Raw genomic sequence first — 15732 nt, 5'->3', positions numbered from 1 at the left:
CTGTTTTTGCCGCAACTAAGTGATTTTATCTGTCATCAAATGAAATTGCCTTCTGTCAACACCGTTGTCTGCTCCGTCATCTGCTAGGGCATCCGGGTCACTTCAGGGGATCACAGGATAGCAGCTTCTGCAACGACATGCCAGAAAAAGTAACTGAAAACGCTTTAGTATTCTTAAATAATCTAAAAATAATTTTAAAAATGCACTGTCTTTGTTGTGAAGATAATATAAATATTCATGGTTTAAAAAACAAAATTTGTCGGTTGCAATTTTTCAACGACGCGAAAGCGCAGCCGTCGGCGCCATTGCAGCGCAACCGACGCGTCGCGTTTTGTATTATTTGCCTCTTTGAGGCATTGCTTGAGTACTTGTACGGCGGACACGTCTGAAGAACTCATTCAATAGGAAGGTGAGCAGGAGTGTGTTTTCGAAGCCAACGACCAGGATTACGGCCTGTCGCAATTGGCGAGTTTCAACGGGTAAGCCATGAAGAAAGACAGCAACGCAGTGTTGCGACGTCTTGTCATCTGTAAAGAAAACGAAGACTGCTGCGCGGTTTTATTTTTGATAGGCTAACAACAACAACAACAACTAAGACTGGATGAATCGCATGACCGGTGAGTCCCGCTCTGCATTTCTTTGCTAATGATCTGTATTCACACGCGCTATTTGTATGCGGCTATATTGGGAAGTGAGTGGAGGCAGTCCGCCTGCGGTTGCCGCAGCTATGCCAAAAAGCAGCGCCTATATCCTGCATGACAAGTGTTGTTCTCATTGTCTTTATGTGCGTTTAGTACTCGCGTGCCGCGGTAAATAAAAATGGCACCAGATATCACATCAGAGTTACTCTTTCGCTTGCTAGCGCTTCGACACTCAGTGCAAAAGCATGGATTTGCACTGCGTAGAAGACGATGAGCGAGAAGTGCCGGGCGACGGAGCGCTTGCGCTAAGCCAGCTGCGATCAGACACCGCACTATTTTGCTCATGGTTAGTACTTAACGGATTAGTGCTTGTGCCTTAATATGCGTCATATTAAATTATTCTGAGACAGTGATCGCATGCGCAAGGCTAGTGCATATTCCTCGCCTTGTCATTTGTAAACTTGTCTGTGCTTCCCCAGTGGAACAGGATTTGAGGCAGTGTTATGTCAAAGTTAGATCAATCTTGCGTCTCCTGAGCTGTAAACGTTGATGCTTCCTCTCCTTCTGAGCACTGCGAGGTGTCGGAGATGCAACTGCGCACTTATTTAGAATTTCTGCCTTTTTGCTATATCTCTCGCTTTTGCGGTCCGCATTCAAGTCGTTCGCCATTGTCGATGGTTTTTTTGTTACTAATTTTCTCTTTATTATTTATTTTTGTTTGCGTGCCATCAGCTGTGGTGCCGGCGATTCTCCGAGCTCGAAACTCTTCCCAGGTACAGGATCCTACACACAGACCTCCCTTCGCCGTACTCACAAGTGTTCTTTGGTATTTTTTTTTCTTGCCCTTACTTGCATTGCCAGTCGACAAATTTGTGCAGCTTTTAATTGTATGCAGATTTGTTAAATGCGTTAGCAATTTTTTCTATGATGCAAAGCTGTGCTGTTAGATATCAAGCTTCTTGCTAGTGAAGGCATGCTTTTTTCCATTTTCTCTTCTCATTTAACCAAGGCAGACTGGTTGCAACATTCAATTTAATACCTAGACATTGGTGCAAGGCACCATGATAGGAATTAGTGAAAACCTGCACATCCTATATTCAAATTGGTGTGCGGTATTTCAGCCAGCTCATCTTTCAGTGTGGTTATAAAAGTCATTGTAACTCTTCTCAAAGAATGTATATGGGTGCATTACATAAAATCTGTTCATTTCTTTCGTCATGGACTAGCTCATTGGTTTTTATTTACTTATATTACATCTAATTTTAGTTTTTAAAGCAGTAGACGATTTCCTATCGTCATCCATGACATGACGACAGCCACTGACAGCTGTTGCTCTGGATGTATTTATTTGCAGTTGCCAGCAGCCAGCATCTGTTGGGTCATGCGTGCTTCCTGCCTTCGGCTGTGTCATTCCTCCTGATCTGTTCATGGTAGTTATTCTTTTTCAGGGATGCATATCTTACCTACCTATTTAGAAAAATATTTTCAACAAAGGCTTGCAGCTAGGTTTAGAAATGCATGCACACTCTACATGCACTTCACAGCAGTACCTCAGCTTATAATCACAGGAACTGTAGACTTGTACAAAGTATAGTCGCTGATGTAGCTCTTGACACAGCTGCTGTTAACATAAACATGCTTTCACGTTGCACACCTGTTGCATGGTATGCATATGTGTCCTCGAAAAGGACCTATATGTACATTTATCCCTTTAAAAACATTTTGCTCTACAATGATGGTTTACCAGTACTTCTGGTACAGTGTCACATATATTAAGGAGACTAAATTAAGTTTTAAAGAAAAAAGGTGTGAAGAAGACGACGCGAATTAACTGAAGAATAAAGAAGAGGAAGAAGCATTCGTTGAGGTGGAGAGAGATGATTGGTGGAGGAGCATATGGTGACGTGGAGAGAGATGATTGTTGGAGAAGAGAAGAAGACGACGACAAGGCTTACGTGGACTAACAGCGAGGCTATAAAAGGGCGAGCGATAGCGAGGTACAGGGGAAAACATCAGAGAAGCGGAGGCTCCGGCAGGTCAGGGTCACATCGGCTGGAATAGAGCGTGGCCGGCTACTGCTCCGGTGAGCTCGCGTTCTACGGCATCGCATCGTGGACTTCCTGCCGTGCATGAGCCCGTTTCGGTGACTCAACGGAGGACGCTACCACCTACTACGGCCAGGGTATCTCCAGCGCTGTTGCCATCCATCCGGGTGGTGCCCCCAACGACAACAACACCGGCATCACCTCCACGGGCGCTTGGACCTGGAGCTTATACGACGCAGCCAGCGACGCCGCCACCAAAGCCAACAACACCGGCATCACCTCCACGGGCGCTTGGACCGGGAGCTTGTACGACGCAGCCAGCGACGCCAGCCCGAGCACGTCGAACACCGCCATCGACGCCAGCCCAAGCACGGCGAACGCCGCCTCGACGCCGCCTACTGGATCCAAATAATGCCGCAGCCACACCGAACGAACCGTGAGCACGAACGCCGTCCGGTAATAGTAGAACACTAGTAGTAGACGCTAGTAGCAGTGTGCCCGGGTCGTGTGTATTTATAGTCTTTGTGTTTTGTGTTAGTTTTGTTAGTTGTATTCTAGTGTGTGTGCCACGTAGAGTGTATTAAATGTGCGTTTGTGTGGGTACACCCGTCTCCTAGTCCATTCTTTCGGTCCGAGTGTTCTCCGGAGAGATCCGGGACAAAGATAAGTGGCGAGCATGTACCAGGACACAATTACTTTTTCTTTTTTGCTTTGTCTCGCATTTTTCCGATCTCTCGACGGCAGAAAGTATGGACTTGGCAAAAACGTTAGAGTTGGTGCTCAAGCTAGGGTTAAGCAAGGAAGAGGCGATGCGTCTCTGTGATGAGGAGAAAGAAGAGGCAGAAGAGGAAAGGGCGCAAGCACGCGCAGACGCTCGTGAAGCAGAAGAGCGCGAGGCGAAAAGAGCTCGCGAGGCAGAGAGAAGACCTCGCGAGGCAAAGAGAAGAGCTCGTGAGGCAGAAGAACAGGAGAAAAGAAGGATATAGAACTTGAGAAGGAGTTTATTTTTGGGAAACAGGCGCATGTCAGGGGAGGATATGAGGAGATAACGGACAATGATCAGCGTTCCTTAGCGGGTACAGAATCTCCTAGACCAGCCAGAATTTGCCCAAGGAAGCTGATGGATCCTTTTGATGACAAGAGAGATGATTTGGATGCATATCTGCAACGATTCGAGCGGATAGCTTTGGGGCAAGGCTCGGAGCGCAGTGAATGGGTCACGGCATTAAGCATGTGTTTAGTTGGAGAGGCGCTGATTTTGTTTGGAAGGATGCCCGCTGCTGATTCCATGGACTACGAGAAAGTCAAAAAGGCACTCCTCTAAAGATTCAGGCTTACGGTAGAGGGTTTTCCTGAGAGATTTCGAACCGCGAATCCCGAGGATTCGGAAACCGCGAAACAGTTCTCCTGCAGGCTTACCAACTATTTTGATAGGTGGCTTGATATGTCAAACACAGAAAAGAGTTTTGAAGGTGTGCGTGACAAGCTGGTCAGAGAGCAATTTTTAGCGTGTTGCAGCTCAAAGCTGGCGCTATTCCTGAAGGAAAGAAAGTTGTGTTCGTTGGAAGAGTTCGCCGACACTGCTGACCAATTCCTCGAGGCTAAGAAATTTGAGTAAGGCAAAGGAGGAAACCCAAAAGACCTTAGAGACAGATGCGGCAAAACCAAGATCATACGGCGGTGCAACTGAGGCGCCAGTAAGGTGTTTTCTCTGCAGTTGACTGTCGGACTAGTAACGCTGCCCAAAAAACACAGGTTGTGTGTAAAGGTTGTAAGAGGAGGGGTCATTCTCTGGATGAGTGCCGATACAGAACGCAGGACCGAGCTGCATGCGTTGTCGACTCAAGGGTAGAACTTGTCACGCCACCCGAAGTTCCACAGCTGCAAAGAGAGCAAACGCCGCTGGAAAATGAGGCAGTGGGTGGAACACCCAAGTCGAAAGCAGCAATGCCAGTGGTGGTTGGACAAATAGGGGACCGTGCTATCTTGGTGCTTAGAGACAGCGGAGCTAATACAGTCTTGGTTCGTAGAAGCCTAGTGAAGGACGAGGATCTTACAGGGGAAGCGTCGGCCGTTACTCTGGTAGACAGCACAATAAGGTACCTTCCTGAAGCCAGGATTTTAGTGTCCACGCCTTATTATACTGGGCAGGTTGTGGCAAAATGCGTAGACCAACCCATCTACGATCTCATCTTGGGGAACATTACGGGTGCAAGAGGTGTCGAAGACCCCGTTCCCGAGTGGAGGATGCTCGACGTTGAAGAACATCCAGAGGAGGAAAGGCCTGCGACAGCTCAGACGGGTGCAGTCAGTTTCTCGTCGGTAGTGGAGACAAGAGCTCAAGCGACAGCCCGAGCAACGCAGCGTCCGCTCTCTACTCCTAGTGCGATGTGCTTGAGCGTAACACCGGGAGAAATTGCAATTAGGCAAAAAGAAGACCCTAGCCTGAAGAGCTGCTTCGAAAGAGTCGGGCAAAAGTGAAAATAAAGAGTCGCACGTCCTTCGAATATCAATTGGTAAATGGTATTCTGCACAGGGAATGCATATTTAGTTCAGGAAGGCGTGTCCAACAGCTGGTGTTACCGAGAGATGCGAGAGACCGTGCTACACTTAGGACATGACGCCATTTTGGCCGGACACAAGGGTGTTCAAAAAACGGTGTCTAGGATCACTGAGGAGATCTTTTGGCCGGGGGTTCAGAGTAACGTTAAGCGCTTTTTTCGCTCATGTGATGTGTTCCAGCGCACAGTTCCGAAGGGAAGAGGTGGTCCCGTACCTCTGGGAAAGATGCCAGCCATCGACCTACAATTTCAGCGAGTTGCAATTGACATTGTGGGCCCAATCTCTCCAGTATTCGCCAAAGACAATAGATATGTGCTTATTCTAGTTGACGTGGCCACTCGTTATCCTTACGCTATTCCACTGAGAACTGTTGACAGTATCCAAGTGGTGGAGGGTCTTGTGGAAATGTTTTCACGTTATGGGTTCCCGAGGGAAATTTTGATTGACCGGGGCTCGAACTTCACATCGGAACTAATGAAGGAGGTTAACCGCCGTTTGTCAGTAAGGCAGTTACTGATGACGCCTTACCATCCCATGTGTAATGGGCTTGTAGGGCGTTTCAACGGCAACCTCAAAACATGATCAAGAAAATGTGCCAGGAGAGACCTACTGATTGGGATAGATATCTCCCAGCTCTTCTGTTCGCTTACCTCGAAGTACCACAAACGAGTCTTGGTTTCTCGCCCTTTGAGATGTTGTATGCGAGAACCGTTAGAGGGCCACTTACAATATTCAAGGAGCTGTGGGCTAATAAGGAGATTGCATCAGATCTCAAGACAACTTACACATACTTTCTTGAGTTGCGGTACAAGATGGAAGAAACATGCAGGCTTGCCCATCAAGACCTGGAAAGGGCGCGCGAACGCTATAAGGGCTACTATGACAAGCAAGACAGTCACAGGAATTTTAATCCGGGCGACAAGGTTCTCATCTTGCTACCCACGGATCATAATAAGTTACTGATGCAGTGGAAGGGCCCTTCCCAGTCAAAACGCACTACAGGATTCTAAGACAGAAAATTTCTGTAGTCTGTAGTCTTGTCGTATTTTGGGCATGTCTTGTGTAGTCTGTCTTGTCTTCTGTAGTCTGTCTTGTCATTTGTAGTGCTGTCTTCTGTAGTCTGTCTTGTCTTTTATAGTCTGTCTTCTGTAGTTTGTCCTCTCTTTTGTAGTCTGTCTTGACTTCTGTAGTCTGTCTTTTTGGTAGTCTGTCTTGTCTTCTGAAGTTTGCCTTGTCTTCTGTAGTGTGTCTTGTGTAGTGCTCGTACACTGTGTAACAGTCGTTACTGTGTCACCTGTCAATTAACACAGGATTTGTGTTCTGGAGTAGGCAATGCACAAAAATGCACAGCTTGTTAATAGTCGCCTGTCAATTAACACAAGCTTTGTGCATTCCAGAATAATTCGTGCACAAACCACTATAATTGAAATGAAAATGATCAATATTTATTTACTGTTTCGTGCTTTTTTTTCGAGCTTGCTGATGCATGCTGTCCAGTGTTGTCCTGGCCGCAGGTTCCAAGATACATCGCCCATGAGCCAAGAAAAATGGTTTTTGCCTTGGCTGAAAAAAGAAAAAATAGAGATCACCGCTGCTATTTGCGCAAAAAAAATGTGAAAGCATTGATGCCTCCTCGACACTGGTCGCCTTTCAAATTTGGCGCCATGGTTGTTTTTTCGTTGACTTGATTGGTTATCAATTAACTCTTTACCCTCATTTCATCCCAGCAACAATTTCGTGTTTTCAAATTTTCCTCCATGGATCGTTCCTGCCCACTCACTGAATACCGGCATAGTCTAATCACCCGTTCATTGCCTTTCGCTTCTCAATAATTACCTAATTGCCTCTAATTTATTATTCTTTTTCCTATCTCCTGGTTAAGTATAGGACACTTATCACTGGTCACATGATTGCTCATTTCTAGTTTTCAAACTTGGCGCCAAGCTTTGGCTTTGTCCATACCTCAGATTTGCATTCACAAGATTGAGCATGCAGTGCCAGATTAGAATTTACCTTCCCCCTATAGAGTGAATGTGCTCAGTCAAATGCAAATTCAGATATCTGCCTGTCTGCCCATATTAGTTGCAGCCGTAAGGCAGTGGAATGCAATAAACTCCTTTACTTTTGCAAGTGGTGAACCTTTTTTTGTGACACTGTCCATTGTGGACAAGTACCCATTTTTATCAAACCTTTTTAATGGCGGTGCAAAGGCCTCCTGTCTTGCACTTCGCTGTTAAGACAACAGCAGCATTACGCTTTCCCGCGACTTTCTTGAGACTGTGAAATACTGCAGAAGTAAGGTGTATCAGCATCATCGCAGTATGTGCTCCTTACCCTCGAGCGAGTGAAAACATACTATGACAGGTTGTTGAGATGGGCAAGTGGGAACCCAGCTGCTTGGAAACCTGCTACAAGAATGCATCCTCAGCAGTGATGGCATGACGTATGTAAAGCTGATGTCATGCACACGATTGCACACCCATCAAGTGTTTCCATCTTTACTGACATTAACCAGCAACAAATACACCTCTTCACCATCCTTCCCCAGCAACGAGTGGTCCGACTCGTAGCTAAAAAGAGCCTTCCCCAATCTTTAGCTGTAGCCCCGACAAACATATCCGTCCACAAAGCGCAGGTCTGCATCAAGAAACTGCTAACGGTTCTACTTAGACAATTGTGATGTAAAAGACAAGCCTTGACCGCATGCCTTAAGACTCCTAAAACATCTTGTGCCAACTTATCTGAGCCTTCTATGTCCAGAAAAATTAGATAATCATGAACATAACAAAATGCTACTATGCCAAGGTCTTCCAAACAGGGCTCTAATGCCTTATCGACTTTAGACAAAAAAATGTTGCCGAGCAAAGGTACGACCTGCGTGTAAATACCGCCCTGCCAACTGACAAATGCGGATTTGCAGTAAAAGGACAACAGCCCAGCGAAGCCAGCAACCGAAATCACGCAATCATCTGTAAAAGCATGTTCATTGTTCACCCTGATGCAGTTTGCACATGCCTCAGAGGTCTATCATGTGACAATAAATAGTGCAGGCACTCCATGTCGATGCTCAATGCAGAGCACCTGCCCAGGTTGCTGTCCACAAGAAACTAGAACTCCACAGAACTCCACTTTTGTGAGTTGGCAAGGTGGTATTTACATCAGAAATCAGGCATATGCAGAGAGTCCCAGGTTGCACTGTTCCTCCGCGACATTCTGTCCAGAGTCGATACCGCATCAAAGCCCTGTTTGGAAGACCTCGGCATAGTAGCATTTCGTTATGTTGATAGCTACCTAATTTTTTTTGCACAAGGAGGGCTCAGATAAGTTGGCACAAGACGTTTTAGAAATCTTTAGGCATATGGTCAAAGCCTATCTTTTATGTCTGAATTTCACTAAGCATAACCGTTTGTAGCTTCTTGACTTAGACCTGCGCTTTGCGGATGTTGGCGCCACAGCCCAAGATCAGGAAGCCTCTTGGCTACGAGTTGAACCACTCGAGGCTGGTGAAGGACAGGTTGGAAATCGCATGCATCACGACCGCTTTATGGAAGTCATGCCAACACAGTGTTTAGAATGCATTCTCGGAGCAGGTTTCCAAGCCATGGCACCTGGGTTCCCACTTGCCCATCTCGCGCACCTGTCAGAGTGTGTTTTGCTCTCTCGAGGGAACGGAACACCATTCACACGATGCTGACATAGTTGAGCAGCACAAAAAGACGGGCTCTATACCTTACCTCCACGCCATTTCGCACCGTCCCAAGAAAGTTGCACCAAAGTATGATGTTGCTGTTGTCTTGACCGCTAAAAGTAAGGTAGGAGCCCTTTGCTTCTTCGTTCAAACTAGGCTTGATACAACTACGCGTAATCGTCCGCTATGCACAGTGGCAGATGAAAAATGTTCACCACTTGCAAAAGTAAACGGTTTTTTTGCATTCCACTGCCTCGTAGCTGAAACTTTTATGGGCAGACAAGCAGATATCTGAATGTGCACCAGGCTGAGAGCACTTTGACTGTATAGAGAGGAAGGCGAATTTTCACCTGACACTGCACGTTCAATCTCGTGAATGCAATCAGAGGTCGACCTTTCTCTTTGCACGCCTGATTTCTGCGGCACATCAGTGGTTTAGGGAAGTGATAAATCTGTCCTGATATAGTTTAGGCTTCCTACATCAGTAAGGCTAAAAACAAGTGCCTGGCTAAACCGTCGGTGAACATCCACTGTAAGGAATTAGTTTTTTAGATGGTTTACTAGTACGTCAGTGCCTTTCGATTGTTTTTTGCCCTCTCACTGCTTTGGGGTTTTGCGTGTTTGAATCTCTTTGCAGGTCTTCTTTTGCCACTTTCCTTCAATAAAATTTCAGTTGTTAGACCAGCCTCATCTTGTGCTCATCTCTTCTCCTGTTTTGTGTCTTCTGGCTGGTTTTAAGGTGTAATACTGAATGCCGGAAGACAGCCATTTTATAGTCAAGTGCACTTATAATGGCCACAGCTATAATGAATGTTTATTTATTACAAAAAAGTGCTTACTTCATTAAATTATGCATGAAGTATATGACACTGCATCAAAATAAAAAAGGACTAAGCTCTTTATCCCTTTCCTTACGGCGCGGTTCCCCCCAAAAAAACCAATTATTATTATTATTATTAACCCTGATGGCCAAACTGCAGTTACAGCAAACAAAAGGACATCATAAAGCTGCCCCACATGCAAAAGCTTGCACTTCAGGCCAATGCAGAAATAAGATCAGATTACTTCCCAAACTGCATGACACTGCCACGCAAAGCAAAGATTGTGACAGGCAATAAAGGAGCAACAAAAAAGCGAACTGTAGGTAGCAGCCAATCTCATGCAGACAAGCTACAAGGTCAGGCCAACATAGACGTTGAAGAAATTTGAAAAAAAAGCCACAACAAGCAGATAATTTTTAAGGTTTTCACAACCCTTTAAACGGCAAATACTTTCCTGAAAAAACATAACAGAAGCGGCAATTTTTTTTCGGCAATCAATTTTTTTCATGTACTTTATTCTTGAAGCATGGGCGGCCATAGAGTAGTCAGATTAGTGCATGCGTTCCTAAGCAATGCCATGCCAAAAACTGTACTTACAGAAAAAGCTTGCCTTACTGAGTGAATACCACTGGCCATCCACTAATTTCCCAGCCTGCTCCAGGTCCCTGGCAAAAATCACATGCAACTTGGTGGCTTGCACAACTTCCATGCAACTCTTGGTCTTTAGCTGGAGAAAAATTGAGGGATCAGTGAGTTATCAAATTTTACATGCATTGCTTTGTTTCAATGACAGAGTAAGAAAAAAACAGCGGTTTCTGTGAGCGCAACTATTTTTTCACACTAGCTTTCTACAGTAAACCACGTTTATCGGGACCTAATTCACACCGACTTGATGCACGGCACCAGCACTACTGTGTATAGCTCTATGGTTTCAAATGCTTGTTAGCTCTGAGCCCTCGGGCTTGCAATCGTTAATGCAGAAAACCTCGGAAAGGGCAACCAGAGCTTTGAGCTTTAAAGGGACACTGAGGAGAACCCTATCAAAATTTTTTTGTTAGCAATATCTGATAGTTCGGCATTTCATGGCTTTGTTGACGCTTGTCCGGGAGCGAAAGATGCATTTATTTCAAAAAAAAATTTGGATTCGAAGTTGAAAATTTTTTTCCCGCCGCTCCGATTCAAACTCGAGAACTCTTATGACGACACGGAGGACTCTTATGACGACAAAAAACGGAGTGCCGTGGAACGTGACGTAAACGCAGACTCCGTGATTTCTGGTGGGTAGCGGTGCGGTGCGCTAACTTCCTTTGCAAGCCTCAGAGATTCGTGACTTCATGAAGTAAGGAAAATTCCTCCATGGTGGCGCCTCTTGTCCTAGAAAGTCATCACGCTTGTACTTGCGAGATTGGCCTGTGGCGGCGATACCTGTATTTTGGTTCTTGCTATTTTCTACATTACAAGAGCTTTGTTTTCAGGAAGAGTGGCGTTTTTGTGATCAGGAGCTGGTATTCTATGGATACAAGCCAACTTCAATTTCTCCTGTGTCCCTTTCAGCCATAGGTATTCAGAAGCTCAGTAATCTGTGGGAGAACTTTTGGCTGGGTGACACAGTAGCAATTGCTGCTCCAGCTACTTTCACTGCATTGCAAAAAACTCGCACAGCAGAGACCTGTCCTCCATTTTGCATTGCAGAAACAATCACTGAAATTCAAAGCACGCATACTAAATGCACACTTACCTTCCAACACAGCTTCAGAATAATGGGTATAATTATAGGATTGAAATACCAGTCAGTACATGTAGTTTTCAGTTTATCCAAAAATTATAATCAACCAACAAACAATAAACATTAAAAGGGAAATAAAATAACCAGAATTGTTTAAAAATCTGTCAGAAGAATTATGTGACGTCCACTACACTCCAGCAGTTCTTCGGATTGTGCACCTTCAAACCACACTTTCTGACAGGCACATTTGCACAGAAATTGTGTTGAACCTGATATTTAAGAATCTTTATTGGTTCAACAGTAGGGAGAAACCAGGTTTTACTCAAAAACGAAGGGCCCTACACATTGCAACACAAGCCCAGATGGCGCACTTGAGTCGCCTCTTATGCTTATGCAAGAAACAGGAGCAGATATATCTTGACTAAATCAAAAAAAAGAGGAAGTGCAATGCATGTGTAATGGAGAGAAGATATAAGCAATACCACACTAAAACACTGGGAGGATTCCAAGAGTAGGTGAATGCATGAATGGGTGGCAATCAGATGGCTAAATGAGATTAGAAAATTTTTGGAAAAAGGGTGGTAGCATGTGGCACAGGAGACAGTTATCTAAAATGAACTAGAGAACCATTGTTCTGCACTAATTTTAACAGCACATTCACGCGAAAGACAAAATCACTAACTCCAGGAACGGACTGCGCATCATGCATCTCAAAGTCAATCACCATTGCAAAAAGCACCAGCACCACAGACTGCACATGAGGAAAAGTAGACATATTTTTGCTCTCAACTTTGAGCAGCAGTCAGCTGCGCTTTTAAGAGCAAAGCTCTAAGGTACGGCAACATTGGCACTTTGTTTTACTGACATGAGGGTGCTTGTGAGCGCGCAAGTCCCATGTTTGTTTTGCACCAAATGTGTTAATTGCGAGGTATGTTTAACAAATGAGGGGCATCTAACATGGGAATGAGCTCTTCATTACTTCCCTTCTATATCCCTCCCTTAATCACGGTTCAAGTGTCCACCAAAATGTGAGACAGTTACTGTTACATTTCCTTGAATTTTCCTTCAACTAATTTTAAATTTTTCAAGGATGCAGCTTTAAGAAGGTAGAGGTACAAACTGTGCACTATAACCATATGCTATGGCAATAAACCAGCAATAAATCTGTGCTGACAGCAGCTTGCCCAGTGCATTGCAAGGATGCTATGCCATACAAGGATTGGTGTCATCGTGCAATGTTACATTACTGACTGACAATTTGGTCTCTGTATCAGAAATACTGGTAAACCATCATTGTAGGGCACAATGTTTTTAAAGGGATAAATGAACATATAGGTCCTTTTCGAGGACACACATGCATACCAGGCAACAGGTGTGCAATGTCAAAGCATGTTTATGTTAACAGCAGCTGCGTCAAGAGCTACATCAGCGACTATATTTTGTACATGTCTACAGTTCCGCTAATTATAAGCTGAGGTACTGCTGTGAAGTGCATGTAGAGTTTCATGCATTTCTAAACTTAGCTGCAAGCCTATATTGAAAATATTTTTCAAAATAGGCAGCTAAGATATGCATCACTGAAAAAGAATAACTACCATGAACGGATCAGGAGGGATGACACAGCCGAAGGCAGGAAGCACGCATGGCCCAATAGATGCTGGCCGCTGGCAACTGCACATAAATACATCAAGAGCAACAGCTGTCAATGGCTGCAGCCATGTCATGAATGACAAGAGAGGAAATCGTCTACTGCTTTAAAAACTAAACTTAGACGTAATATAAGTAAATAAAAAACCAATGAGCTAGCCCATGACAAAACAAATGAACAGATTTTATGTAATGCACCCATATACATTATTTGAGAAGAGTCATAATGACTGTTATAACCACACTGAAAGATGAGCTGGCTGAAATACCGCACACCAATTTGAATATAGGATGTGCAGGTTTTCACTAATTCCTATCATGATGCCTTGCACCAATGTCTAGGTATTAAATTGAATGTTGCAACCAGTCTGCCTTGGTTAAATGAGAAGAGAGAATAGAAAAAAGCATGCCTTCACTAGCAAGAAGCCTGATATCTTACAGCACAGCTTAGCATCATAGAAAAATTGCTAGCGCATTTAGCAAATCTGCATACAATTAAAAGCTGCACAAATTTGTCGACTGGCAATGCATGTTAAGGGCAAGAGAAACAAAAAATACCAAAGAACACTCGTGAGTGCGGCGAAGGGAGGTCTGTGGGTAGGATCCCGTGCCTGGGAAGAGTTCCGAGCTCCGAGAATCGCCGGTACCACAGCTGATGGCACGCAACCAAGAATAAATAACAAAGCGAAAATAAGTAACAAAAAAACCATCTACATTGGCAAACGACTTGAATGCGGGCCGCAAAAGCGAGGGATATAGCAAAAAGGTAGAAATCCTAAATTATTGTGCAGTTGCATCTCCGACAGCTCGCAGTGCTCCGAAGGAGAGGAAGCATCAACGTTTACAGCTCAGGAGACGCAAGATTGATCTAACTTTGACATAACACTGCCTCAAATCCTGTTCCACTGGGGAAGCACAGACAAGTTTACAAATGACAAGGCGATGAATATGAACTAGCCTTTCGCATGCGATCACTGTCTCAGAATTTAGTATGACGCATATTAAGGCACAAGCACTAATCCGATGAGTACTAACCCTGAGCAAAAAAGTGCGGTGTCTGATCGCAGCTCGCCTAGCGCGAGCGCTCTGCCGCGCGGCACCTCTCGCTCATCGTCTTCTACGCAGTGCAAATCCATGCTTTTGCACCGAGTGTCGAAGCGTTAGCAAGCGAAAGCGTAACTCTGTTGTGATATCTGGTGCTATTTTTAGTTACCACGGCACGCGAGTACTAAATGCACATAAAGGCAATGAGAACAACACTTGTCATGCAGGATATTGGCCCTGCTTTTTTGGCGCCGCATTATAGCTGCGGCAACCGCAGGCGGACTGCCTCCACTCATAACCCTATATAGCCGCTTACAAATAGCGCGTGTGAATACAGATCATTAGCAAAGAAACGAAAAGCGGGACTCACCGGCCATGCGATTCATCCAGGCTTAGTAAAACGGCGCAGGAGTCTTCGTTCCCTTTACAGATGACAAGACGTCGCAGCGCTGTCTTTCTTCGTGGCTTACGCGTTGAAACTCGCCAATGTTGACAGGCCGAAATCCTGGTCGGTGGCTTCCAAAACACACTCCTGCTCACCTTCCTATTGAATGAGTTCTTTACACGTGTCCGCCGTACAAGTACTCAAGCAATGCCTCAAAGAGGCAAATAATACAAAACACGACACGTCGGTTGCGCTGCAATGGCGCCGACGGCTGCGCTTTCGTGTCGGTGAAAATTGCAACCGAGAAATTTTATTTTTTAAACCATGAATATTTATATTATCTTCAAAACAAAGCCACTGCATTTATTTTAAATTATTTTTAGATTATTTAAGAATACTAAAGCACTTTCAGTTACATTTTCTGGCATGTCGTTTGTAGGAGCTGCGATCCTGTGATCCCCTGAAGTGACCCGGATGTCCTAGCAGACGACGGAGCGGACGACGGAGCAGACGACGGTGTTGACAGAATGCAATTTCGTTTGATGCCAGATAAAATCTCTAAGTTGCAACAAAAACAGCGAAAAAAAGCGCTGTATCTCAAGCTGGCGAATATCGCAGATAAGTTTAACGCAATTGCGCCGATAGAGAGTCGCTGCGATGCATTAATTTGCGCGACACTGGCACGCTCACCGGAGATCATGAAACTTAACAGCTTAATCGGTGACCAGTACAAGCGGATTGCTTTGATATCAACTGCGTTAAGAAACTACGTCGATACTTGCGTCTCACTTTAGCTAATATGCAACAGCAGCTAGCACTCGCCGCATCCTGATCGCGTGTAATTTAACAAGCAAGAGCCCACTAGCGCATCGAAGCAGCCGTGTTTTCGAGTTGGTATCGTTACGATAAATACGAGCTGTTTCGGCACGTACTGGAATTGAAGTTCTCAGCCTGTGCGTCACGGACTGTGACGATGGCGTCGCGGACGATCTTAACTAAGACTCGCCGCAACGCAGCCGATAGCCCAAGCATATGGGCGTTAAAGGTTGTTCACCAGTACTGCAAACGTGGGCATAAAGTATCGCTCAGTCGCAGCGCCAGTCGCTCGCTTCTCAATTTTCCAGCCTTCCGAGTGAAGGTCGCAAGCTGTTGAGCCAATCAGTGATCCAGCCG

The 15732-nt window shown here is 45.0% G+C and overlaps 1 long non-coding RNA gene across 1 annotated transcript; it reads right to left on the bottom strand.

Annotated features, from left to right (window-relative positions):
• Positions 1 to 10355: 10355 nt before the first annotated feature.
• On the bottom strand, positions 10356 to 13779 carry LOC144105493 (uncharacterized). Its single transcript, XR_013308810.1, has 3 exons — positions 13689 to 13779; positions 13079 to 13154; positions 10356 to 10484 (listed from the first exon to the last, which is right to left on the bottom strand). It is a non-coding gene; the product is annotated as an uncharacterized LOC144105493 (long non-coding RNA).
• Positions 13780 to 15732: the final 1953 nt, after the last annotated feature.

This window comes from Amblyomma americanum, chromosome 9, assembly GCF_052857255.1.
Source record: "Amblyomma americanum isolate KBUSLIRL-KWMA chromosome 9, ASM5285725v1, whole genome shotgun sequence".
NCBI lineage: Eukaryota > Metazoa > Arthropoda > Arachnida > Ixodida > Ixodidae > Amblyomma > Amblyomma americanum.
Note: the sequence above shows the minus strand (reverse complement) of the source record. Positions and strands in the feature narration are given on the sequence as shown.